Raw genomic sequence first — 25,696 nt, forward strand, 5'->3', positions numbered from 1 at the left:
AAAGCCGGTGGAAACTTCTTAGACTCTGGGATTTCCATCCTTTGGAAGATCACAGCCAGAATCTATTCCCTGCAGGAGTGTGAGAGACCCTCACGAGGTGCCCTGCTGGATGTTAATCGACCTCTCCTGCTGGCTAATTAAGCATCACTTTTGCTCAGCAACTGGGGACTGTAATTAGCAGCCTGGGCTGCCCTGAATCATTGAAACGAGCAGAATGTTGAGGATGGGTACTTTTCTGTTTTAGTAAATTGGGAATATCTAACTTTTGGTAGGCTGTAAAGTGTTGGAATGAAACTCTTGCGTAGCACGACTTCATTAGCAGATAAGTTTAGTTATGCACATGGAGGCTTAGTTAATGATCCATAGATTTTCTTAATTTTCCTGAGTTTGCCTCTGTATTATCATAAGGGTTGCATAAAGAATAAAAGTGGAAATTTAAACTCTATTACAGCGAGAGGGAAGCCCTGACTGTAATAGGGAATATAGCTGTTTGTTTGATGTAAAAACATGGGATATGGGATGCAAATGTAATTTTGCTGATGTGTATAGACATACGTATCTTTTCATATTTATATCACAGCATTAGGACAGATCTAAGTTTTAACATTAAATGGGCAGTGAAAAGACAATTTGTGGTCACTCTGTCACACTGCTTCCTTTCAAAAGAAAATATTTTGTGTGTGTGCATATTTGTTTGGGTGTGTGTCTGTGGGCCACATGCTTGCCTGGTGCTCACAGTGGTCAGAAGAAGGCATTGGGTCCCCTGGAACTGAAGTTACAGATGGATGGCTGTGAGCCGTTGTGAGAATACTGGGACCCAAACCCGGGTCTTCTGGAAGGACAGAAGGACAGCCAGTGATCTCAATCTATGAGCCATCTCTCCAGGCCCTCTTGTATTACTGCATAATCTCCTTTTGAAACACACACATACACACACACAGAGAGAGAGAGAGAGAGAGAGAGAGAGAGAGAGAGAGAGAGAGAGAGAGAGAGAGAGAGAGAGAGGCAGAATGAGAATGAGAATGAGAATGCATGAGCCTCACCAGGCATGGAATAAAGAAGGCTTCCAAAGAACATTCCATATGGTCTGTGGGTTAGACACTTGAAAATAATCAGCAGGCACTTTAGGAAACATCTGTAAGTTGATGAGGGTTTTTCTGTTCATTGATTTGTTGCTAGAAAGATGACACTTTATTTAGAATTTCTTAATTATCAGATCACTGGGGAAATGAGAACCCAGAGATTAGACAGTGCACGAGAAAATGCAGAAAGGAAGTTTCCCCTAACCAGCTCTTGGAGCTCGTCTTCCCCCCACCTCTGCAATCACAGTGTTGCCAATGGAACCCTTGTTTTCCTGAGTCTTCTTCAGCCATGTCGCTTCTATTGTCCCATTTGTGACTGACCAGTATCAGAGTACATGTGTTGATAGCAATTGGTTTAAAAATACTGAAAATCTATGAAAAACGCCAGCCACATTTACTTATATGGCATGGCAGTTGTATCTACCCCCCTCCCCACAAAAGTAAGCTGTGACAAGAAATTTCAAAAATCATCAAATCTGAGAGTTAATTATACATGAGGAATTCTGGAGCAACAGAAGAATTACTGGAGGTCATTTTCGAATGTTTCATCTTTAGCCACAGTAAAGCAATAATGCTTTAGGGACTTGGTAAATTGGTGTGTGCATGTATGTTATAGTTTATATGTATTCACATGTATTCCCATTCTATTGTTTTGTGGCTTAGGTTCTTTTAACTCTTCAATCTTGCACTGCTGGGGAACAAAAAGGGTGAAAGGAAGGAAAAAAGGTCCATCCTCTGAGTCTTGGTGAACTCTAAGGCCTTGGCTCTGGTTTTCAATGGCTGGCTCAGAATTCAGTGGTATTTGTCATGGTTGTGGAGTTGCTTGAATCACTACTGGTGGAATGTGCCATTTTCCACCTTTCTATTGTCCAGGATGACTGACCACAGAAAATGATAATTGTGTTGAATCAGCAGTGTCCCTGGTCATGCTCATCAGTTCCTCAGTATCAACATCATAGCTCTTACAAACAACAAGGAATAAGATTTCTGTATCTACAGCTACATTATTGTGCTTGAAAGTGTGTCGAGGAAGGATAGCATCCTTCTTGTATGACAAAACAAGTATGGACGGAAGTTTCTACTATTGCAGGGAACGAAGTCCTGTTGTGGAATTTGATGTCCTTCAAACTGCCTCCTCTCCGCCTAAAGACTAACAGCTTCCACATTCCGAGTGCATGCTCGTACTGAGCCTTTTGTAGCATGCTTGGGGGGAAAGTCTGCAAAGGCTCCTCCCTGCTTTATAGTTGTGGTCACTGCAGGATTAGCTCCAGATGTGAGACACCTGGGATGAAACGGCCATGATCTACATCCAGAAACTTGATGACGTACCTCCTCATTTGAAGGAACAGTAGGGCTTTTCTTCTGTGTTTGATCCAGCAGAGGCCATCTGCCAGCAATAATGCATGGAGAGTGAAGGAAGGGATGAAGGAGCAGAAGATTTTTTATCACTGAGATACGATTAATCCTCTCTTGAGGGCCCTTTTGGGGACTCCTCACTCACATACTCACTGTTGGAAGTGAAGGCCAGAGCCAATGGAAACAAACCCAGTGTATTGTTTCCTTCTGTGAAACTTAATAACACCAAAGGAGTTCCAACAGGAGACAAGTGGATTTATAAGATGTTTAAATGGAAAAAGAAATAAAGAAATAACTTTGTGTAACAGGTTTATGGCCAAAAGTCCACAAAAACCAGGACACTTAAAACATAGACAGAAAACATATCTGTAACAGGTTTCACTGTAGGTGGCTAGCCCTTTGCCTTGCATGAAATAGGATACACTATTCTCAAGAAAATCTCATAAAAAGTTCCTATTTTCTTTGGGAATTTTCAGTTTTTTTTCTTAACAGGAGTTTAGTTTGAACATTGGATTAAACCTGACAATACCTATGATTCTGATATCTTTGTTATCTTAAAAATAAAGACGAGTTAGTCTGGTAAAGCTCTTGAGAACAAGCAGGGTTCTAGAGTAGTACACTACAAATCTCATTGCCATTAAATGCGGTTTTCATTTGCTTGTGTTGGTTGCTGGGCCTATAAACTCCCCAAGCAAAGCACTGATGAAGGGTTTTGTTTTGGTTTTGCTTTAATTAAGAAAACTAGTGTCTAATATGCTGTTTGGATATTTGTGTATTCACAAGTTTAAAGATTTGCTTGTATCCCTCTGCCCTTAATCTTTCTCTCTGTCTCTGTGTCTCTCTGTGTCTCTCTGTGTCTCTGTCTCTGTCTCTCTCTCGAGTGTGCATGTGTGTTGCCTGCATGTATATCTGTAGACCACTTGGGTGCAGAGGTCAGAAGAGGGCATCTTATCCCCTGGAACTGGAGTTACAGAGGGCCATGAGCTGTCATGTGGGCGCTGGGAATTGAACCTGAGACCTCTGGAAGAGCAGCCATTGTTCTTAATTCTGCTATTTATCCCAGAGTTTGAGTGCCAGTAAAGAAAAGCACAGGTACAAGATGCTTGTATGAGCTGTCTCTGAAAGGCTAAAAAATCATAGAAATAATTTGAACACATCTTGAACAATGCCTCTGTTTGTTAGCTGGATGCAATGGCCTACAGCACTCTGAGGCCAAGGCACAGAATTGTCATGAGTTTGAGGCCAGTTTGGGCCATAGAGTGAGACTCTCTAAATAAAAAATAAATAAACAAATAAAATCCCAAACCAAAACAAACACACTTGCTGCTAAAAACAGAAGAAGAGAATGTCTTCCTTCTCCCTTCCTTTTCTTCTCTTCTACTTAGAAGGGAGGGAGGGAGCAATGAGCTGCAGAGATGGCTTAGTTGTCGAAGGTGCTTTGCCCCAAGCCTGACAGCCTGAGTTTCATCCCTGGGAACCCATGTAGTGGAAGGAAAGGGCTGACTCAAATGGTGTCCTGTGGCCTCTACATGACACAGGACCCAAAGCAAATACATAAATAAATAACTAATTCTAAGAACATTTGAAAGAAAGAAAGGAAGGAAGGAAGGTACCAAGGGGGCTGGGAATGCAGTTGATAGCTATTGGCCTAGCTTTCACGAGGCCATGGGTTCTGTCATCGACACCGTATTATACATACAAAAGGAAAAACCTACAGCAACTTCAGGCTCGATCTGAACTGATGGGTTAGTCATGTGTCAAGTATCTCAACTGATGGGTTAGTTACGGGTCAAGTGATTGTATTAGCTGTTCATCACTGAGTAAATGTGTATGGAGACTTCACAGTGGTGCTGAGATTTTTTGGTCTCTCCTTCTGGAGGACTGAGGGTTTTTCCTCTTACAGTCTGAAATGCTGCACAGGTGAGGCTGATACAACATCACCTCCACTGGCTTCTTGGCTTAATGTGAAAGAGAATTGACACATGCGTGCACACACACACACACACACATACACACAGACACACACACACACACACTCTTGTATGGAAAGCTTCTATACTTTCAAAGCAACCTCGATGAATATAAGTCTCACTTGAACTTTATAATAATGCTTATTTTGTGTATTCCTTCATTTTCGGGAGGCATTTAGGGCCAACTCCAAGGTTAAATCACCCCATTTCTTTTCTTTTCCATGAGGCTACTGTGATGACATCATTGAGTAAAAGGCTTTTCCCTTTGGGCATCTCATAAAATAAATATTTTATACAGGAAATTCAAAGATTTAATAATGCCTTCATATTTTTCATGCTAAGTAACAAGAGCAAAACAGTCCAGATGAAGAAATTTATTTCTTTTTATTACATTATTTCTTTATGCACGCATGTGTGTGTGTGTGTGTAGGTCAGAGGACACTTTGTGGAGTAGATTTTCTTGTCTACCATGTGGCTCCCAGGATTCAATCTCAAACAATGAGACTTTGTTCTTTAAAAAATGTTCTTTCTTCCTTCTTTCTTTCCTTTGAAGTTGGGACCCTTTATGAACTTACATGCCATCATGGTCATAGGGACCATGCTAATCTTATTCCAGTTTTAGCATACGTGCTGCTGAGCAGGCCCATATGATGACAAGGAGGAGGAGGATTATTTTGAGACAGGGTCACAGGTAGCCCAGGCTGACCTTGAAGTTGCTATGAACTTAAGGATGACCTTGAACATCTGATCCTTCTACATCTGCCTCCCAAGTACTAGGACTACAGGCATAAGCCACAATACCTGGTTTTATGAGGTTCTGGGAATTGAACCAGGCTTTCCTGAATATTAGGCTAGCACTCTTATCAACTGAATTACCACATCTCCAGATCCAAAGGCTTTCTTTTTAAATTTTCAATTGGGAAGACAGAAAATGTTTTCTTAGACAATACCTTTATAGGTAATAATGAACAGAGCCCTTAGTGGCTCTGAATAAATACCCAGTAATAAGACTGTACTTATAATCTTTTAATTTTGTATCTTTAAGATTTTAGGTTGAAGTTCAAGAAAATGTACTTTTAGATTCCCCCAGAGGTCCTTAGATAGGAAAATGCTTTCTATCAAGAATAAAAAGGGACAGGGACGATGAGGCAGGTATATTTCTGTGAGTTTGAGGCCAGCATGGTCTACAGATCAAGTTCCAGGACAGCCAGGTCGATTACAGAGAAACCCTGCCTTGAAAAACCAAGAAAAGGTGGGGGGATAAAAGTATGAGGGGGATGAAAATAAACAGGGGTTCATTGGGGAGGTGTAGTGTTGGGGGGAACATGATCAAAGTAAGCACATATATAAAATTATGAAATAAAAGAATAAAAAGGTGCTGACTTGGTGGGGCATGCCTATAATCCCAGTCATAGGGAGGCAGAGGCAGACAGACAGCCACAGTTTGAGGCCAGCCTGGGCTACATAGTGATTCCCAAGCCATCAAAGACTAGGAGACAACCATGTGTGCCTTGTAGTCTCAGCTTCTCTCTTGAAGCTGAGGCAGGAGGATTGCTTGAGCCCAGGTATTTGAGGCCTACCTGGTTAACATCTCAAAAAGAGAAAGGTGGAGGAAAGGGAAGGGAGAAGACGGGAGGAAAAGTGGGAGGACGGGAAAGGAATTTTTGCAGTGTGATGCAGGCAGCAGGCAGGAGATGTTTATACCTGTCAGGTAGGCTAAGCCATTAGAATATCTTCAATAAGCTGAATGCTGCCTTTTAGCTAATGAGTTAGGTCCCTGAGATTTGCTTTCCTCCTTTCAGAATGTGAGTCTTCATTATCACTCAGGCACATTCCTATTATCTACCCGGCGTGGATTTGTCTTTGTCTCGGAAAACCCTCAGTGTCAAATTTTTAATGCATGGAGCTTTCCTATTGTCTGTAAGTGGAGATGCTTAATCCGTACATTGTGTGAAAAGATCATTTGTATGAAAGCTCTGTCTTCATTTCACAACCGTTTTCTTTGCCCTTGATTTAAGTCTCATTAGGTCCCCAGCTAGTCTTTTGTCCCAGAGCTATGCTGTGTTTTTCTGCTTATCAAGGCCAGTGGGGGAAAATGCCTCTCCACTGTTCATCTGTTTGTGGGTTTCCAGGAACCTTGTGGCTTGGAGCCTTCCTGGTTGTGGTTTTCTGTAATTTGCATGCTTCCCTTATTTCTGGTATAGACCCACCCTGGAACCACTTTCTGTGTTGCAGTGAAACTGGAGCAGAGGGAGGGAAGTGCGGGAGACTCAGGGTCAGCTGACAGGAGCCAGGCTCTTTGTTCTGATGTTATTTCTGTAACCTTGACCGAATCTCTTCAAGGTTCTAATGAAGATCTTAGCTTCCTTTCTAGATTGCCTGTTGGATTTCTTTTTTTTTATGTAAATAAATGCTATGAAAATGCAAGTATTATTATTGGAAAAATAGATGTTTATTGTGTGTTTAAAAACAAAGCAAACATTGCTAACCAAGCCTTAAAGCCTCTATTTGATTTATTTTATGATGTCACTATGGTTTTTATTTGTTTCAGTTTGAAAAATGATTCAGGAAACTTCATTTCTTGGGATTTCATTTGGTTTCATGATTATGTTGAAAATGAGTGGAACCTAACATGGGGCTTTATCATTGCACCACGCAAATCATTTCTTCTTTGTGGATATGTTCTCCCACTGTGTAGCCTCATCTTGTTTCCCCGAAGTGCAGCGCTAGCAGGGCTGATAATGAACCCTGGTCCTTATCACGCTCAGCAAAGGGTTCAGAGAAGACGGGAAAAATCAATCCCACAGGAACCTCGGCATGCTCATATTCATATTTAACCCCGTGTATTTAAAATGGAAATGAACTATCTCAGAGCTTCAGTTTTTTGATTTACACAAGATGTCACCACCTCCTTGGCAATGAGGATGTTATACAGACCAACTGCTGACCCGTTTGCGAAGATCTCAGCCTATTGCCCAAGGGCTGATGTTGGTTCTTCATATTTCTTTCAAACCGCTCAGCACTGTCTTGGAATAGCTTTGATTTTCTGGTCTTCAAAGGGTGCCCCTTCCAAGGCCAAACTTCTGAAGGGAGAAAAAAAATCAGTTTAAGAGAACAGTCTATGAAGGAACAGCTACCTCTGTTTGCAATTGGTTTAATCAGGTGATTAATAAGGAATTTACAAACCAGTGAAAACTATGGGTTTGCAAAGCAAGCAAACTCCAATATGATGTGGTGCTATGTGCTATATAGAATCTGCACTTGAAGTGACCTAATCAAACCAGATCCAATAGCTTTGCTGGGAACGCACTGTGGCCAGCATAATATTAATAATTAAACTCTCAAACTCAAGTTCCCTCTTGACTTTGTGAGCCTTATGAAGGTTTTCTCTATAATTTACCAAAAAAAACCCATTTGTGCTCACATGCCCTCCAATTAGCTATTTCTCTAATTAAGAGTGACTCACTTGTGAATCCTGCCCTAACCACAAGGCCCATTTTTACATTTTGTGAATTGGGACTTATCATATCTACCAAGTGCTTTGTGTTTTTGTTGATGAGAGAACGGATGCCCAAGACATTACTCAAAGTAGCAGAATTAATAAAAGATTAAGATGTAGAATTCAGGATGTCTAATTGGTTAATTTATTCAACTAAATCATTAAAAATGAAATGGCATCTTTCAAAAGATTATTGGTTCAAAAGAATTATTGATAATTGCTGAAGTCGAGTTAATTATAGTCACACAAAGTGTTTGTGGATAGAATATACTGCCCATGCTTGTATCAGTATAATACGGATGGATGGGCACTATGTAACCAAGCAAACATAACAAGCCATGAATCATGAGTCTAGTTTGTGGCTAGATATGAGGCTTATTTAAACTTTTATGCATATTTGAAAGTTTTTATGATGTAATATTATAAAAATATACAGTTGGTTTGACTTAGCAATTTAGAAATCATTGACTTTATTCACTGTGGTCTTCAAAAATTACAGACTGCCTTAATTTGAAATGAAATAACACATATTTGAGGCTTTTAGGAGTGATGGTTTTGTAGGAATAACCTTATATTTGGGGTTGCTCTTGAGCTCAAGGATAATCCTCTAGTTTGTTATTACTGACATAAGTAACAGGAAGTAGCTAACTTTTACACTTCTTTAAAACTTCTAGGCCAGCAATTATTGAGAGCTGAAATTCAATTCAAGCATTCTGCCCAGGAGATCTTGAAATTTTGATTTTTTTTAAAAAGGAAAGGCAATTTCTGACTTTTCTCATAAATTTGATAAAAGGAAAGCTAATATGAGATTGGTAGTCCAGTAGGAAATGGAAGTCAATTTTACATTTTTTAAATCATTTTATGGTATTAAAAATGACAGAGGTCAGAAACAAAGCCCTTATTCTTTTATTGAACTAGAATTGAAAGTGGCAGAAAATCATTTTGGCCCCAAGTGCAGTAAATGTTATCACTAAAACATGTTCGGGGGATATTAGGGCAGTCTCTCAAGCACCAGCGACTCGAGTTCACCCAACAAAAACGGATTCTTTTTCTGTCCTTATCTTGAAGTTATTAGATGTGCAGGAGATGAAAGTATCCTGGTTCTAAGAGGACAGGGAATGGAGTCTGCGTTGAAAGCCGATAATGTCTTTATTCCGGTGAAGCGAAATGCAGCGATTGGGAGGCATGAATGCCTCTGCAGGGAGGTCACAGGGATGAGGGTCCTGAGCCAGACCCGGGGCTGAGGCATCCAGGACCAGAGAGTATGGTACTCATGGTGCAGTGAGTTGCTGATGAAAGTAGGAGGGATGCTAGTGATGTTAGACATTAGAAGAACTTTTGGGGGAACCAGAGAGAGGGCTCAGTGGTTAAGAGCACTGGCTCCTGGATCTGGGGGAGTACTAGGAGGAGTGGAGGGAAGGGAAACTGTGATTGGGATGTATCTAAATCAAACAATAAATTAAAAAAAAAAAGAGCACTGGCTGCTCTTGCAGAGGACCCGAGTTTAATTCCCAGTACCACACTGCAGCTTACAAACTGTAGCTCCAGTTCCAGGAGATCTGATGCCCTCTTCTGACCTCTGCAGACACCAGGCATGCAAACGATGCATAGACATGCATGTAAGCAAAATACACAAACACATAAATAAAATAAAAAATATTTTTAAAGCTAAAAAACCGCCAGATTTTATTTAGCAAGGATATGAGATGGGCACCGGCAGCTTCTACTTTGCTATGAGAACCTAGTAGGAATGAGCTCTCAAGTCCATCTGGGAAAAACCAATCATTTTGGAGTGTGCGGTGTGATTATGCTTCAGAATTTTGTGTAAATGAAGCAGGTTGGCAGGCATATGTTTGCTGATCCAAAAAATGATTAAAATTCAGAATAAGTGTGACTCTTGTGAAATTAACTTTTCAGGTTCCAGCAAGTGTTCTGAATGGCCATATGGTATAACCAGAATTAATTGCTGTTCCCAGCCTCTTATTCTCTTACTGGGTACTTAGGTGCCCTGTTTGAAACACTAGAGGTTCCACAGATGCACTTAATCACACGAGGTAGCTGTCTGACAAGTTTGTGAAGTGTGTGTAGCTAGCAGTTGCTTAGAAGAAACTTCTAATGTATTCTCGCTTCCCTTCTGTGCCTCTACCCTCCCACTCTGTGCTCTTTACAAACATATATATGAATATTAATTATTACATGTTAATTAATGTATATTTAATATATTAAAGTTAGAAAGCCAAGGATGAAAGAGTGTCAGAACAGTGTAAATAGAAAAGTTGAAGCAAGGCATATTCTTTGCTTCTGTTTAGCTCTTTGGTTCTTCTGGAAACCTGGCAGTGCAGTCTCAGGCTCCAGGCCAGCACATCTCCTGAGACAGAATCTGCATTCAATGACTTTTAAGGAACATTCTAAGTGAATCTATGATGAAAAGCTGCAAGATTCCTGTCTATGTATTGGAGTCCCATGGGAACATGCACACTAGTCCCTGCCTTCCTCTCTATGACTGTCACCAGCTCTCTGCCTCTGGCTACCTTCCCTACTCAGCTTTGTACTCCCTTGGACCTGCCACCTCTGCTATTTCCTAACGGCTACCTTCTGGATTCTCGCCTGTGTCCTCTAGAACCCATGTCCTGTTGCAACCACACCCCGTTGGATCCCGGACCTCTTTTCTCCGTCTGTGTCTGTGTGACATATGGCTCTCCATCCTTTAAAAAAGATTGTGCTTGTTTTCCAGAAGTGCTTTAGGCATTCTCCACACTCCTTGCTGCCCCTCCTAGGCCCTCACTCTTCAGTCTCTTTACCTTTGAGGTCTGTCCTGCTGCCTTTGCAATACTTTGCCCCTCTGTCATCTTTTATATTCAGAATCCTTCCATATACTATTTGAGAACGGAAGTCTTTTTGTTTGTTTGTTTGTTTGTTTTGGGACAGGTTCTTACTGCATAGCTCTGGCTGACCTAGAACTCACTATGTAGACCAGGCTGGCCTTAAACTCACAGAGATGATTGCCCCTGCTCCCCAAGTGCTGAGATCAAAAGGTGCCATTATGTCACATACCCTGCCTATGCCTGGAGTACCTACAGACTGTCTCATGGTAACTCTGTTCCTGCCTCCATTTACTTAAAGTTATATTGTCCCCTCTTCATCACATCTCTCTTAACATTGTGCAAATGTGCTCCCTTCCCTCCTCAAGTTAAAAACACATTACGTCTTAAAGAGTCATCCCCTCCCTAGCTACTGTCTTATCTCCTGTCCTGAACAGGCAGACACCTGGAGGTCTAGACCATTCACTTCCTCTTTCCTCTTCTGTGGTCCAACCTCCGTCATTTATTACCTTTCAGGGCATCTTCTGATCCAATAACATTACTCTTTGGATGGTCCAGTTACTCCAGTTGCCATATCCATGTGATGCTGCCAGTTTTTATCTTCTTTAGTCCTCCAAGTATCAGACAGCTTGGATTCCTGTCCCTTTCAACAACCTGGTCTCACTGTTGATCCTCCCTTTCTTTCATTGGGTCTAAGCTCTTTCTTTCTTTCTTTTTTCTTTTCTTTTTTTTTTTTTTTTTTTTTTTTGGTTTTTTGAGACAGGGTTTCTCTGTGGCTTTGGAGCCTGTTCTGGAACTCACTTGGTAGACCAGGCTGGCCTTGAACTCACAGAGATCCTCCTGCCTCTGCCTCCTGTGTGCTGGGATTAAAGGCGTGCGCCACCAACGCCCTGCCTGTCTATGCTCTTTCTTTAGGCTTGAGCTTGTTTTGCCACTTTGCCTGCTTGTTTTTTCCCTGGGCGCCCAGTTCTATAGCTCAGTGTCAGTTTTGTCTTCGGGGCACCCAGCAGCATACTGGATGGCTCATAATGGGTGTTTCATGAAACCTCAGGCTTCCCAGAGCTGTGAGAGTTCCTGCTGGTTCCCACCCAGCGGCTACCCTTCATTCTTCTAGCCCAGGGTGAGTCTCCATGTCAGCCATCTTACTTTGGTTGTTCTAGGGTTTCTAGGTTGTTCTAGGGTTTGCCACAGAAATGTAGGGCAAAGACCTGTGCAAGTCTCTCTCAGGAAAGTCCCTACACTTGAGAGATAGCAGCCCTGACATGCAGCAGCAATCCTTAGACACTGCTCTTGGTGCTCCTTGGAAAGGTGGGAAGAGCCAGGTTCGGCACCAGCTCTAGAATCAGTCTCCAGACTTTCTGTTTCGTGGGAAACATAAACCCCTATTTACATGTCTAAACACTTGTCAGTTAGGTTTTCTGTTCTTGTTGTCGAGTGTCCAAGACTGGCCTGGTTGTCTGTATTCCACTTGCCCATGAGTCTGGGTTGGGCTCTTAGAGCCCTAGGAATCATTCCTAACTTCTCTATGTCTATCAGCAAGATCTACTGACTTTCACCCTAATATATGTTCCTATTTGTGTCCCTTCTGTCACTGGCTAACCATTAACCTTCACAAAATGACTCAAGTATTGTCTTATTTCCTCCCTCCCTCCTTCTCTCCCTCCCTCCCTCCCTCCCTCTCTCCCTCCCTTCCTCCCTCCCTTCTTCCTTCCTCTCTTTCTTTCTGAGGCAAGGTCTCACTATACAGAACAGCTGGTCTCAGATTCATAGACGCCCATCTTCTCTGTCTCCTGAGTGGCAGCATCACCCTCATGTCAACATAACTCTTTTGTTTTCTCAGCCTCAGCTCTGGGCCATTTCAGTTTATTCCAGTTTGTTTTGTTCCTCCATTTTGTTAAGAGAGCCAGCTTTCACAAAACGGTTATTTAATCATCTGTGCTCTAGGAGAGTTACTGATGTGGAATGACAGCCTATGAGTGAAAAAGTGGGCTGAAAAAAATATTAAATCTCACAGTGAAAAACCTGAAAACAACAACAATAGCAAAAAGATCAAAATGCCCACAGTAGTAATTTCTGGCAAATGGAACTTAACATTTTTTTATTAATTTGTATTTCTGACTCTCTATGATGAATATTTATATAATAACAAGTTACTGATATTAAAGTCCTTTGCATTTTTAAAAGCAGACAGAGCGGGAAGCACTGGGAGGATTTGGTTCCCAGGTGGGGAAGGGCTGGAGAGAATGGAAATGCAGCTTTAGCTGTGCAGCGGGCCTGGATCACTCTGTGTAAACAGGCAGCTGCATCGGGGTGTTTTATACTATTTGTCAGAACACACACACAGAAGTGAAATCAGTTTTGGACCATGTGAAAAACTGTCCTTTGAATGCTTCCTGATGAGTTAGGGATTTTTATTATTATTATTAAGTAAAGGAAGTTCACTGTCAAGGTCCTCATGAGATGAGGTATCACTGACAGAGCAACTTCCGTCTCTGAGCTGTTATCCCTTTGAGCTAAGGCAGGATGAATTCTTCATTAGAAGGGGATTAGCGCACTCTCTAAGCCTATTTAGCAAGGCATTTGTATTTGTCCGACCACTTTTCCGAGCCCTGGTGTTTGAGTAAACCATTCACTTCCTTCTTCTCAAAACATCAGTCACCATGATTGATTTTTATGTTGGTCATAAAGAGAAATGGAATCAACTAAAAGCAGGGTGAGGATTACAGGGTGGAAGTGGTTAATTTACTTAACAATATGTATTGGCTATTTGTTTACATTGGGCTTGATGCTAGGTGATGAAGACAGTGTCACATGAAACATGCTTGTTTTCCAAGCAGTTCCTGGGCCAGTCAGTGGCCACAGTCATCACAGACACTCCTGCCCATAGATGTCTCTCCTAGAAGGCTCAAATGTTTGGTTTTAATTTATTGTGTGTGGAGTTTTGCCACTTAGAGGATCATTGATGTTAACATCCTCTTTTAAAATACAAATTCACCTAGAAAGTTAAAAAGTTCTGTGTTATTCAGTTTTCAGTTCTGTCCAATGATTTCCTTCTAACTTTTTTTATTCTTTCCCAAATGAGTAAATACTGTGGCCATCAAGCTGTTGAGAATAAGTGATTGTTGAATGACCACCCCACGATGACACCCACAGCACCACTTCCAAGAATAGGGGACATTAAAGAAGAGGGAGTGGAAAGATTGTGGAAGCTGGAAGATGGGGAGGAGGCCTATGAAATCCTGTCTTTAGGCATTGTCTTAGTCGGTGTTCTATTACGGTGAAGAGACACCATGACCACAGCAACTCTTATAAAGGAACACATTTAACTGGGGCTTGCTTACAGTCCAGAGGTTTGGTCCATTATCATCCTGATGGCACATGGCAGCATCAGGTAGACATGGTGCTAGGGAAGTAGCTGAGAGCTCTACATCTGCATCCACAAGCAGCAGGAAGAGAGAGACTCTGGACCTGGCTTGAGTTTAGGAAACCCCAAAACACTCTCCCAGTGACACATCTCCTCCAACAAGGCCACACCTCCTTCATCGAGGCCCCACAATCCCTCTCAATTAATACCATTCCCCAATGACCAAGCATTCAAATATGTGAGCAAGCCTATGGGGGCTATTCTTATTCAAACCACCACAGGCACAACATGGCCAATATATCCATGAACTCACAGTAGCAGTGGTTGCCTGCATGGGTCCTGTACAAGACTGGGCCCATCATCATTCAGCCATGGATGGGGAGGACACTTATGGGACACTGCTGGCCAGGTCTCTCCTCATGGGAGGGACAGTCAGAGTCCTTAGAGATGTTGACATTGGTGAGTTGTTTATGCTTCATGCTGCAATAGTTGTTTCCATATTCATCCCTTCTCAGGAGGCCCTGTGAGTCACTAAACAAAAGAGACATAATGGTGGGAAGGAGACTTGTTGGGAGCAGGTATTGGTGGGGATGAGTATGACCAGAATTTATTGTATACATGTATGAAATTATCAAAGAATAAGTTAAAAGGAGGTACAGGAAGAAATACGGAAATGAAACACTTGAAGATTTGTGAAACTCTCCTATATTTTAAGTCTTACATTTCATTTTTTAAAAAAAGATTTAAAAATTTACTTATAGTTATGTTTATTTGTGTGTATCTCTGTGTGAATGTGTGCACACAGATGGTGAACACAACACAGACCTTTTGGGGCAAGAGAAACTGAATGCTTATATAAGACTCTAATTTGTAGGGTTATTGTTAAGCAAATGAAAGTGTCTAATGTAATACCAGTTAGTAACAGACACTCACCAGGTAGTTCCAAGAAACAGCATGCACAGGTAACTGAAAGTCGGGATACACCTAGGCAAAGGCTTTAGAAAGGGTAGCAGGAAGTTCTGGAAACTCTCAGCAGTGAGTTGACATCACAGGCTGGCCATGGTGAAAGGCCTGTGGTTTTTGGTGAGATACACGGCACGAAGTAATAACAAGAGGAGACACAGAGGAGATGGAGGTGGGTGTGTCTGGGAGTCAACGCATCATGGGAAACTTGGCTAAAAAGGCAGGTGAAGTCTAGTTGTGGAGAGTTTAGTCTGAATTTGAGGGTAAAGCAGGGTGCAGGGAGGATATGCCGAGGAAGGATGCTCTGTAGTGCTTTGGACAGCATTTGGGTCTTTGGTATCAGGGTGGAGGCCACTGAGAGGCAGGAGATGGAAAGAGAAGAATGTCGAAGGTTTTCCTGAGTTCCTGTGTCCAAAAAAAGAGAAAAAAAATCTCCTTTACTCCTCTTTCTGTTGCCTTCCAACTTTAATGGGAGGCACAGTATATGTAATTTATAGCATTTCATATGTAATTACAGCATCCGGTGACCTTTGTGTCTGTAGGCAGATACATTCTAAATGGCTGACTGTATGCCTCAGCTTTTGAAATGTGATTGGACTGCAGGTTGAAGACTGTTTACTATGTTTCAAATCTGTTAAGAAAATTGACTAGATCTTTGAATCTGGCCTTGACAATTTACAGCCATCTGTTATTTTGTTTCATGAAGCAAAGTCCAAACACCTGGAAATGAACTTTTGAAATATAGCTTATTTGTGAACTGGGATGACCTGTTTAAATTTTTCTTAGCAGCCAGGCGGCGGTGGTGCACACTTTTAATTCCTGCATTCGGGAGGCAGAGGCAGGCGGATCTATGAGTTTGAGACCAGCCTGGTCTACAGAGTTCCAGGACAGCTAGGGCAACATAGTAAGACTTTGTCTCAAAAACACAATAAAATAAAGTTAATGGAATATTTTTAGTAGGTTGTAATTGGTAGAGCATATGTGTGTGTGAGTGTGTGGGTGTGTGCACTCATTTGTGTGTCACAGCACATGTTTGTAGGTCAGAGGGCAACCAGAAGAGGCTAAGCTGAATCTACCCTGGGTCTAGATCCTCATCTTTTACTGTGTTTAAAACAGTCTCTTGTTTAGCCATGAGCTTCTGGGTATCTCCCCCTCCCTTCCGCGCCCCCCCGTCTCCACTTCTCATCTCACTGTAGGAATGCTGGGATTACAGATTACAAGCTGCATCTGGCTTTATGTGGGGCTCCGGAGCCCAAACTCCAATCCTCGTGTTTGCACAGCAAGCACTTTAGTCTCTAACCCACCCAGTTCGCAACTGAGGTTTGGCAATGAAAGGGAAGGAATGAAGAGGGGTTCATAACCAGGAGAGGCTATTGGTGAGAAGGGCCCCTCAGCGTGCCTGGGGATGATTGCCGGGAGGTTTTGACCAGCAGCGCTCAAGACCTGATGACCACTGACAGCATCCCAGCCTTCTGGGGTAAGGAACTGAGGGTGTGTCTAAACACTGCCTTTTGTGTTCAGAGTGTTCTGGCAATGTCTCAGACATTTCTGATAGCAAAGAATCCCTCAAAGGTAAGACAGATCCAGAAGACCCGAGATTGACTCTGGTTGATTGTGGTGGAACCACCAGGGGCCTCCGGCCTGTATTGATAGAGCCACAAACCTAGCTGTGCTCATTCGCCTTCGGATCAAAGTCTGTCCTACTCTTTATGATTTGGAGAATTGAGACTTGATGGAAGGGTCTATCTCCTATTGCTATAGCTCTGTACAAAGAAATCAATGGGGAAGAATGATGAGCTAGTGCGGAACCGCAGGGAAGGGAAGAAGGGAGGTTGAAGACAAATCAGTAAGTAGGCCTAGGTGAGTGGAGGAAAACCATGAGAAATCATTGATTTCTGAGTTTTTGTATGTATGTCTCTCTTCTTGACCAAAAAAAAAAAAAAAGCATGCACAGAAGAATAGGGTTTTAATGAGACTCTCAGCAGTTCTTTGGTGACTGATAAAAGCTTGCTTTTCAGAGTCTGCTTTTGCACGTTTGTTTAGATTTTCTTGAAACATGAGGGAGGGAAATAATATTACGTCTTTAATTAGAAGTCTGTTGTTACTTTCCAATTAATCTGTGTCAGCAGCCTTCACGTTTGTATTAAATCATTTTCTTCGTGAAGGCTTTTCACAAGGAAACGAAGTGATTGTATTTATATATTGGATAGTTGCCACTTCGATGCATATTCGATCGTGTCTTTTGAAGCTTGTTTTTGCTGGCCATCTTGTGGTTAGTCTTTGAAGCAAAACTTTGGCAAACAAACAAACAAAAACCCTCTTTGCTTGACTTGAGGATTTATTTATTCATTTATTTATGAAACAAGGTCTTAGACTAGAAGAACCCAAGGTGATATTGAACTGTAACCCTCTGACCTTAGCCTGGGTTACAGTGTGTGGGATTGTGTGTGTCATTATACCTAGCCACCTGATGAAGATTTTAATTTAGCAAAGCAGTCTTAATTTTAGCTTCCTCCTACCATAGCCCTTTCCTCTCCTTCGCCTTGCCTTTGTCTGAGTAGCTTAAGAGAAAATGAAGGCATCCCACATTTCTCTTATTTGGATTAAGTCTATGCTCTCACCACGTTTATAGCGTGGCTTGGGACACACTGCCTTTCTGGTGCCGTCCCTCTCCCTGAGATGTACTGTAGGGCTGCTTGGAGCCTGGAGAGCTCTCGCTGCTTCTGATTTAGCAAGCATTCATTGAACACAAGCTCCATGGCGCTTCCTCTTTCAGCTCAAGGACGTAGACCGGAAGGTTACAATGTGCTGGGCTAGAGTGCACAGGTGTGCTGTGGGCTCAGCTAACACAGGAGACTGAGCTGGGCTTCAAAGCTCCAGCAAGAGTTTGCAGAGGAAGGAGGAACAACAGGAAAGGTGTGATGGCAGCAGCTTGTGACTGCAGAAATGGGAGTCGGAGGCTTTGCTCCCAGAGCCGGGGCGAGGCATTGAAGGATTTGAAGCAGGAGCCTTTGAGGTCATTAGAGTTAATGCTGGTGCTAATGATGTTGATAGAAGGCTGCCAGGTGCCAGGTCTGATGTTCAGATCCTTATGAGGATTGCCTCTGTTCAGTCTCAAGAATTGCATGAAACAGGGATGATTTTTATTTCTGTCTTAAAGATGAGGACATGTCTTAAAGACAGAGCCAGGACTCCAGTCCAGACCTTCTGGAAAGCTTTGAATCTTCACAGTTGCTACATTAACCTTTCCATCAGCATTAAAGCTACAGGGTCAGAGCGAGCGAGATGAGGGCAGATGGATCACTTAGTATCTGGCTACACTGAACTTCGTGGTGCATTCTAAGGGTGCAAAGGATGATACGGATGTAGGCTTGGTGGCTGATCGGATGCACATTCCAATAGAGAAGGAGGTAGGAAAAGGATTTTTAGTTCTAGCTGGATGGCAATGCCAAGCTTTGGCATAGGGGCACAGCAGCAGGAGAGATCTGCGGACCTCTGAGACGAAGGGTGATTATTCTTTACGTCGTAGACTAGCAGTCTGTTGTGCTTCTGAACATTTTAGCTAACATTAAGCCTTTTAGCAAGAGCAGACACTGTTGTCAAGTCTTGGGCCACTGGTTTCTTCACTAGGCAACCTGAGCTCCACATCTCACATCTCTGGTCTTCTCACATGCTCTAGTCCTTCTGCCTCACAAACCTAGGAAAGTCCGAACCTTGATGCGTTCAGCTGTTCAACTTTTCTGCTTTTGTGCTTGGGCAGCTAATTGGGGCCAGGGAAAAAGGATGCAACTGAATTGCCACCACAATAAATCCTAGTCTCCAACCACAGATGGGCACTTAGTGATGCCGGGCAATTAGTTCACAGGCTCCAGGTCAGCAGCTGCTTCCGTTTCCCTTAGTACCCACTCCTAAGCCCTTTCAGCCTCTGCCTCATCATAGCACCCCCTGCCAAAGGGCAAACAGGCTTTTGGGTTGGAGCTCATCCAGTGTCCTGCTCTTCCTGCTCCTCAAATATACCTGCTCTGGGGATTTAGATGGTCTCTGCCATCTGCTCTACTGACCGACCTGCCTGGACCCGCCCTTTCCCCTGTCCGGTTAGGTAGCTGCTTCTGTCTGATCCCAAACACCCTCTCACTTGCAGCAAAATGACAGGTATTGGCCTTATCTGGGTCTGGGCTCTTCTCGGTCCTAGTTTTTGTTGTTGTTTGTTTGTTTGTTTGTTTTTGTTGTTGTTGTTTTCATTGTGGTGCTCTGGATCAGTCACACAACTTGCACACAATGTGGCCATTTTAGACAAACTGGTCAGGTTTGAGGTTTTTTTGTGTCCTTGGTTCCCCATGGCAAATAGTAGACATTTATTAACCTTGTGGTTATGGAGAGAATGAACTCAGTGTTTGTAACCTGAGATAGAGTGGAGTGGAGTGGGATACATGTGTGGATTGCCTGGATGAGTTCCAAAAGTTGAAGTTGGAATTTTTTTGAGGAACAATTGCCACCAGGTGAATGGCCATGCTTATGACAAGGAAAATACCCAAAATATGCCAGTTTGACCAAGAAGAATTTGAACTGATTTTTTTATCAACCATTTCATTTTCAAATGAACAGCCCGTTTTAAAAATTGTCCCTGATTCTGCACAAAATAAGCTAAAGTGGCTACACAGTGTGGACTCGTAAATTCCTGTGGTGGGGCGCTGGAGATGGCTTAGTGGTTAAGAGCATGCACTGCTCCTCCAGAGGTCCAGAGTTCGATTCCCAGCACCCACATCAGGCAGCTCACAACCACCTTCAATTCCAGGGGACCCAACTCCTCTGACCTCCAAGAGATTAAAAAAACCATCCCATCCTTCAGGGAGCTCCTCAAGCAGTAACTCCAGTGGTGCATGCAGTGATCTGAAAGGTCCTCATGGTTGTAAAATCCATTGAGTGTTGGGGTCACAGTCACAAGATCCTACACTTGTCCTAGCAAGGTGTCCCGGTGGTCGATGTGAATTAATCTGGTGCCAGAAATAAAATCAAGTCTCCAACCATCAAGGACGATGACAGAAATCACAAAGACAAAGTTTAAAATATGGTACTCAGTTGGAGAGCTATGTGTGTGAGCATCCGGTGTTGTCTCCAGCGCCCAGGCTTGGAACCGGAGGTGTCTCTGACTTTTCTCTGCCATCTGCCGTGACTTGTCTCCTAGTCTTTAATCCTTCTTCTTTTCAAGTAGCCTAACTGCCTCGAGCTCCTCTGCCTTCCAAAGATGTTGCATATCTGCCAGATTCGACTTCAGCGGATGGCGTCTGCAAATCAAGCGAGCAACAGACACCGCCTTCAGGGACTCCAGTCTATCTTCAGGGATTCCAGTCTATCTTCAGGGACTCCAGTCTATCTTCAGGGACTCCAGTCTATCTTCAGGGACTCCAGTCTATCTTCAGGGACTCCAGTCTATCTTCAGGGACTCCAGTTTATCTTCCGCTGGGGTGGGGGGGACCTAAATTCCTATCTGATGTTATGGTTTTTAATTTTGCCACATCATATCCAGTTAGCATTTTTCTTTGATTATTTCTCTGATTATGTGCAGGGAGGATTGTGAGAGCAAACAAGTGAGATTTCCTTGGAAGGAACTAGTCTCATGCTAGGAAGTAGGGGATGAATACTGGAAAGTGGGTTTCCTATTTTATACCAGAAAGCAGTCCTTGATTCATCAGGAAGAACACATGGTTTCTTACTACTCATATCAGACTGGATCACCATTCGTGTGTGTGTGTGTGTGTGTGTGTGTGTGTGTGTGTGTGTGTGTGTGTGTGTGATATGTGAGGAGACATGTATGCTATAGTATATATGTAGAGGTCAGAAGCCAACTCTGTGGAGTCAGTTCTCTCCTTCTATCTTTATGTGGGTTCCAGGGACAGAACTCAGGTCGTTAGACTTGTCCCCCAAGGGCCTTTACCCACTGAATCATCTTGCCAGCCTCCAGAGCAGGTTTTTGATTGACCATGGCAATGACTGCATATAGTGAAAGTTTACAGGTGACTGTAGTGGGAAACAGGGTGTTATTTAATTTCTTTTTTTATTATATAACAATGGGCTTCAATTTTGGGAGGGTCATGGTGAGCTGTGTTGTCTGTGTCAGAAAATGTCACTTGTGACCTTGGTCTTCTGCAAACTGGAGAACATTGTGTTGTTGTCCAGGGTGAGTTTCTAAAACTTACAGACTTAGGACAACAGATATATTACACTTCCCCCCAAAACCCTGGACCTGCTTATGACAGGTCTTTGTGTTGCTACAGTTAGATGCATATATTGCCTATTGTCACCACAGTATTCATTATTCACTATTTTGAGTTGTCATCTCTCCATATGTAACAAGATTCCAAGCTCCTCACAGGTAGGCACAAAGTATTGCACTTCCAGTGGCACTGAGGGAACTAGGACCCGATGGCACATCATCTCTCCATCATAGGCCTTCCCTTGGCCACTTGTCTAAGGCTGGTGTCAGGACCCCTGGGTCCCAGACCTCTGATGCCTCCACCAGATATTTCCACCAGATGGTGCCATTTTTCCATTTCTGCTCTTGGGTGTCAAGGCCGCATCATCTACCACGCTCATTCTTTCTACAATGATTCTTGGGCACTGGTGATGGAAAGAGAACTCAGAGAGGACCTTTCCAAGTGGGGGAGAGCTTAAAGAAACAAATGGGATGCCCAGGCTTATGCAGCACTCTTCAGCAAAATCATTTTCTTGGGCATGAAATCAGTCTTTACCATGTGACTCATTGCTCAAGGTCAATTGGAAGGGGCTTTGTTAGTCTTATCAACCTGCCATTGACGCACAGCTCCACTGGTTGTCCACTTATCCTGAGAGTCCATTCCTGACACCGGAACAACACTTTTGTCAGTGGCAGTCTTTGTGGTGTGTGTGGATGGGCATCATCATATGAAAGATGCTCAAGTGGGGTCGAGGAGGAACCCTGGGCGTGAGCATCACAAACGGCCTATGCATTCAGACAGAATCTTACAAAAAGGAAATTTAAATTTGAGCATCCCCACATCAGTAAGAAAGATTTAAGTAAGCAGATGGTTTGTCAAGGCAGGGAAGGCATGCTATGCCTTACAGTAAGACCCAGGTAAAATGACGTTTTTAATGCTTCAGTTGCAAAAAAAAAAAACCCAACAACAACAAAAAACCAATCATCGAGATGTTCTAAATTTGTAGCATCCCAGATGTTGACCTTTTTGGATTGCTAGTTTTATAATGCCAGTATAGTCCTGTTTGTGTCTAACCCAATGCATCTCACCATTTAAAAACTTGATTAGGTTTTGTCTTTTGTTTTGTGGGGTAGGGAGGGGCATGCCACAGTGGATGTGTGGAGGTCAGGAGACAGCTTTCTGTAGCTGTTTTTGGGACAGGAACTCTTACTGTTTCTGTCACTGTACTGTATAGCCAAGGCTTATCCGCTTGAGAACTTCTGGCATTCTCTTCTCTTCACCTCCTATCTCACTGCAGGCATGCCACATTACAGATGTGAACTTCTTTATCCAGGGGGCCTCAGGCTTGCATAGTGATGGTTTTACCTGCCAGGCTGCCTTCTCTGTCTTCTTACCATTTTGATGGCTGCAGGGAAGATGAAGGAATTACACTCACAGCTGAAGTCTATGGAGGTTTCTCCAAGGGTACAGAGAACCTATATACTGCTTTTCATCAATTTCACGGAGTTTATAAGCCCTGAAGAAAACTGTGGACCCTGCATACCTGTGATCTAACCATCCTGTAACACTAACCAGCTGCTGAATAAGCAGTTGTTCCCTTCAGCTCTGGATTTGTTTTTACATTATAGCCACTAAGAAAGCAGCTGATGTAGAATTTAAGAGCCTAGACTGAGACATCTTAGCCACATGTTTGACTTTCCTGAGTCTTGTTTTCTCCGTCTGTAAAATGGAGATAACACAGGTGGGGAGGAAGCTCAGAGGGCATGAGTGTTTGTTCTACAAGATGGACGATTTGAACTTCTGCCTGGAACCCAAGTCCAAAGCAGCACACAGTGTGTGCTTCTTTAGTCCCAGTAGTCCTACAAGGAGATGTGGCATAGACACAGGAATTTTCCTGAAGCTTGAGGGCCAGCTAGTCTGGAGTCTGCAAAATGAGGAAAAACAAGAGACCTGCCTTAAAACAAAGATGGCAGGTAACTGAAGATGGAGGAAGTGCCCAGGCCTCCCCTGACCTCCCCAGGCCCTCCCTGACCAACCCAGGCCTCCCCTGACCAACCCAGGCCTCCCCAGGCCTTCCCTGACCTGCCCAGGCCTCCCCTGACCTCCCCAGGCCTCCCCAGGCCTCCCCTGACCAACCCAGGCCTCCTCAGGCCTCCCCTGACCTCCCCAGGCCTGCACTCACACATATGAGGTGAGGGAGAGTGGGGGGGAGAGGGGGAGAGTTTTAAAGCAAGGTGCTAATTGTATACTGACTTCCCAAAGTTACTCTAAAGATTAAACAAAATGTGCGAAATGTATTCATAGCTTAATGCTTAGCATGCACTAAGTACTGAGTTTGTAAATTGTGTTTTTATAATTAGAAAATGGAATTATTTTTCCTTCTGAGGTAGTTCCAACAATATTAGGGTACTTAGAGTTATTTGCCTACCTTCTGCATCAGGATCTGTCTAATTACCTGGTCAAGAGATGAAAGCTCTCAGTAGTTTTTTCCCCATAACCACGTTTATTGCTTGGCTTTGTGGTCAAGAATCTGACCGCTTCTCCCTGACCCAAACTAATGGTTTAGAGTCAATTGCTTCATTTTCAGCAGAAATCTAGTAATGCATCCTGTGAATTAAGGTGGCAATTTAGAAGAATATGTTTACAGCTCCTTATTAAAATGTTTGTTTAGAAACGATTGCTATGCTGGGTGTGCTGGCACACACCTGTAATCCTGCACAGGCAAGAGCATTCTGAAAGTTCAAGGCTAGCCTGGGCTACATAGTGAACTGTAGGTCAGCCTGGGCTGCACACACACAAACACATGGTGTGGGGTGGGAAAGCTCCAGCTCCTAGGCTTGGAAATTGTCTGCCGCATTAATACCAATGACTAGTTATTGCATCTTTTGGTTTCCTTGTTTTCGTTTTTTAAAATGTGCTTATTAATAGAAGAATATTGAAAAGTGGGTGGAAGTGGACCCCGGCTACCCAGTGAGCATATCTTAGCATTGTTTTCTTTATTACCATTGCTATGGCTGTGGTTAATGCTGATGTCTCTGGCTTCTCTCAGCACCATGCTCTCTATTTATTTTCTGTACTTATCCTCAAACCCAAGTCAGTTGCCAATATCTTTAATTGAAAAATCCTGAGTAGCAAACTTTACTATACATGTATTTTAAACTCACTTTCTTTATATGCATATGAATGATTTGCTTGCATATAGGACTATGCACCACTTGCATGACCAGTGCCAACAGAGGCCAAAGGATTTTGCACCCTCTGGGACGGAAGGTACAGATTGTTGTGAGCCACCATGTGGTTACTGGGAGTTGAACATGGATCTTTTGGAAGATCTGCCAGTGCTCTTAACTGCTGAGCCATCTCTCCAGCCCCAAACCATGTGTATCATTTAATTTTTGCATGCAGAATGAAAAGATTATGCTGCAGGCCAGCTAAACAAGAAGGCAGGCTTGTTTGTACTGAATGTGAACACAATCACAGGGCACAGCATCTTCTTTCTGCTCACACTGCACCCTCGTGTTTTCAGTCCTGAATTCCATTTGCATGGACCTGGTGAGGCTGAGCATGGCCATTGCAGAGGAGTGATAGCTTCCATTTCCTCTAGAAGCTGAAGGTTCAAAGAGAAGATTAAAGAAGTGGTTGTTATCTGTCCACACAGGCCTGATAGGGAATTCTCAGAGGCTTTTGGGCTAGACATAACTCTGTGTGTGCATTGATAATGTGTTTCCTTCTGTATACTTCTTTTGCAGTCTTTGTATCTTCGTTTAAAACATTTAGCTCCAGATTTATTGTGCTCTGTGGCTTAGAGAGGATCATTTTTAGAGAGACGTGTAGGAATCGGAAGGTGTTGGCAGGAAGTAACTGAATGCTTCTAGAAGAACTCAGGACTCTCCGGCCACAGGGTGTGTGACCAGACAAGATGAAGACCTCAGATATGTCTAGAAGAGAATAAGCTGGGGTCCTTGCTTGAAGGTTGACACTGTTATTTTATAGTTTCCTTTTAGTGCCCTCTGAGATGAGGATACAGTTCAGTTGGCAGAATGTCCCTCTAGCATGATCAGGGCTCTGGGGTTGATCCCGCAGGGCAGCATAAAACTGGCTATAGTAGTACACACCCATAATCCCAACACTCGGGAAATGGAGGTAGGAAGACCAGCAGCTGAAAGTCATCTTTGGCTACATAGGGAGTTTGAGGCTAACCTGGCCTATGTGAGACTAGCCTCAAAAACAAAACAAAACAAAGCAAGAATGTCCTCTGTGGGGATAAGTAGATAGAAAAGAAAGGAAGTAGTGTTCACCCCCACCAAATTCAACACATGAGTTTCACTAGATTTTTAAAAATTAATCAATATTTCATACATTTAAAATGTGCAAGCCAATGATTTGATATCCACATTCGCATTGTGAAATGGTTACATTTTAATTAGCACACCCACCATCTCCCCC

At 43.0% G+C, this 25,696-nt stretch overlaps 1 protein-coding gene across 1 annotated transcript in view; it reads left to right on the plus strand.

Annotated features, from left to right (window-relative positions):
- Positions 1–25,696, plus strand: part of Skap1 (src kinase associated phosphoprotein 1) — a 286,838-nt gene that overhangs the window by 26,817 nt on the left and 234,325 nt on the right. The gene's annotated exons all lie outside the window — the stretch shown is intronic.

This window comes from Mesocricetus auratus, unplaced genomic scaffold (genome assembly GCF_017639785.1).
Source record: "Mesocricetus auratus isolate SY011 unplaced genomic scaffold, BCM_Maur_2.0 Super-Scaffold_100007, whole genome shotgun sequence".
Classification (NCBI taxonomy): Eukaryota; Metazoa; Chordata; class Mammalia; order Rodentia; family Cricetidae; genus Mesocricetus; species Mesocricetus auratus.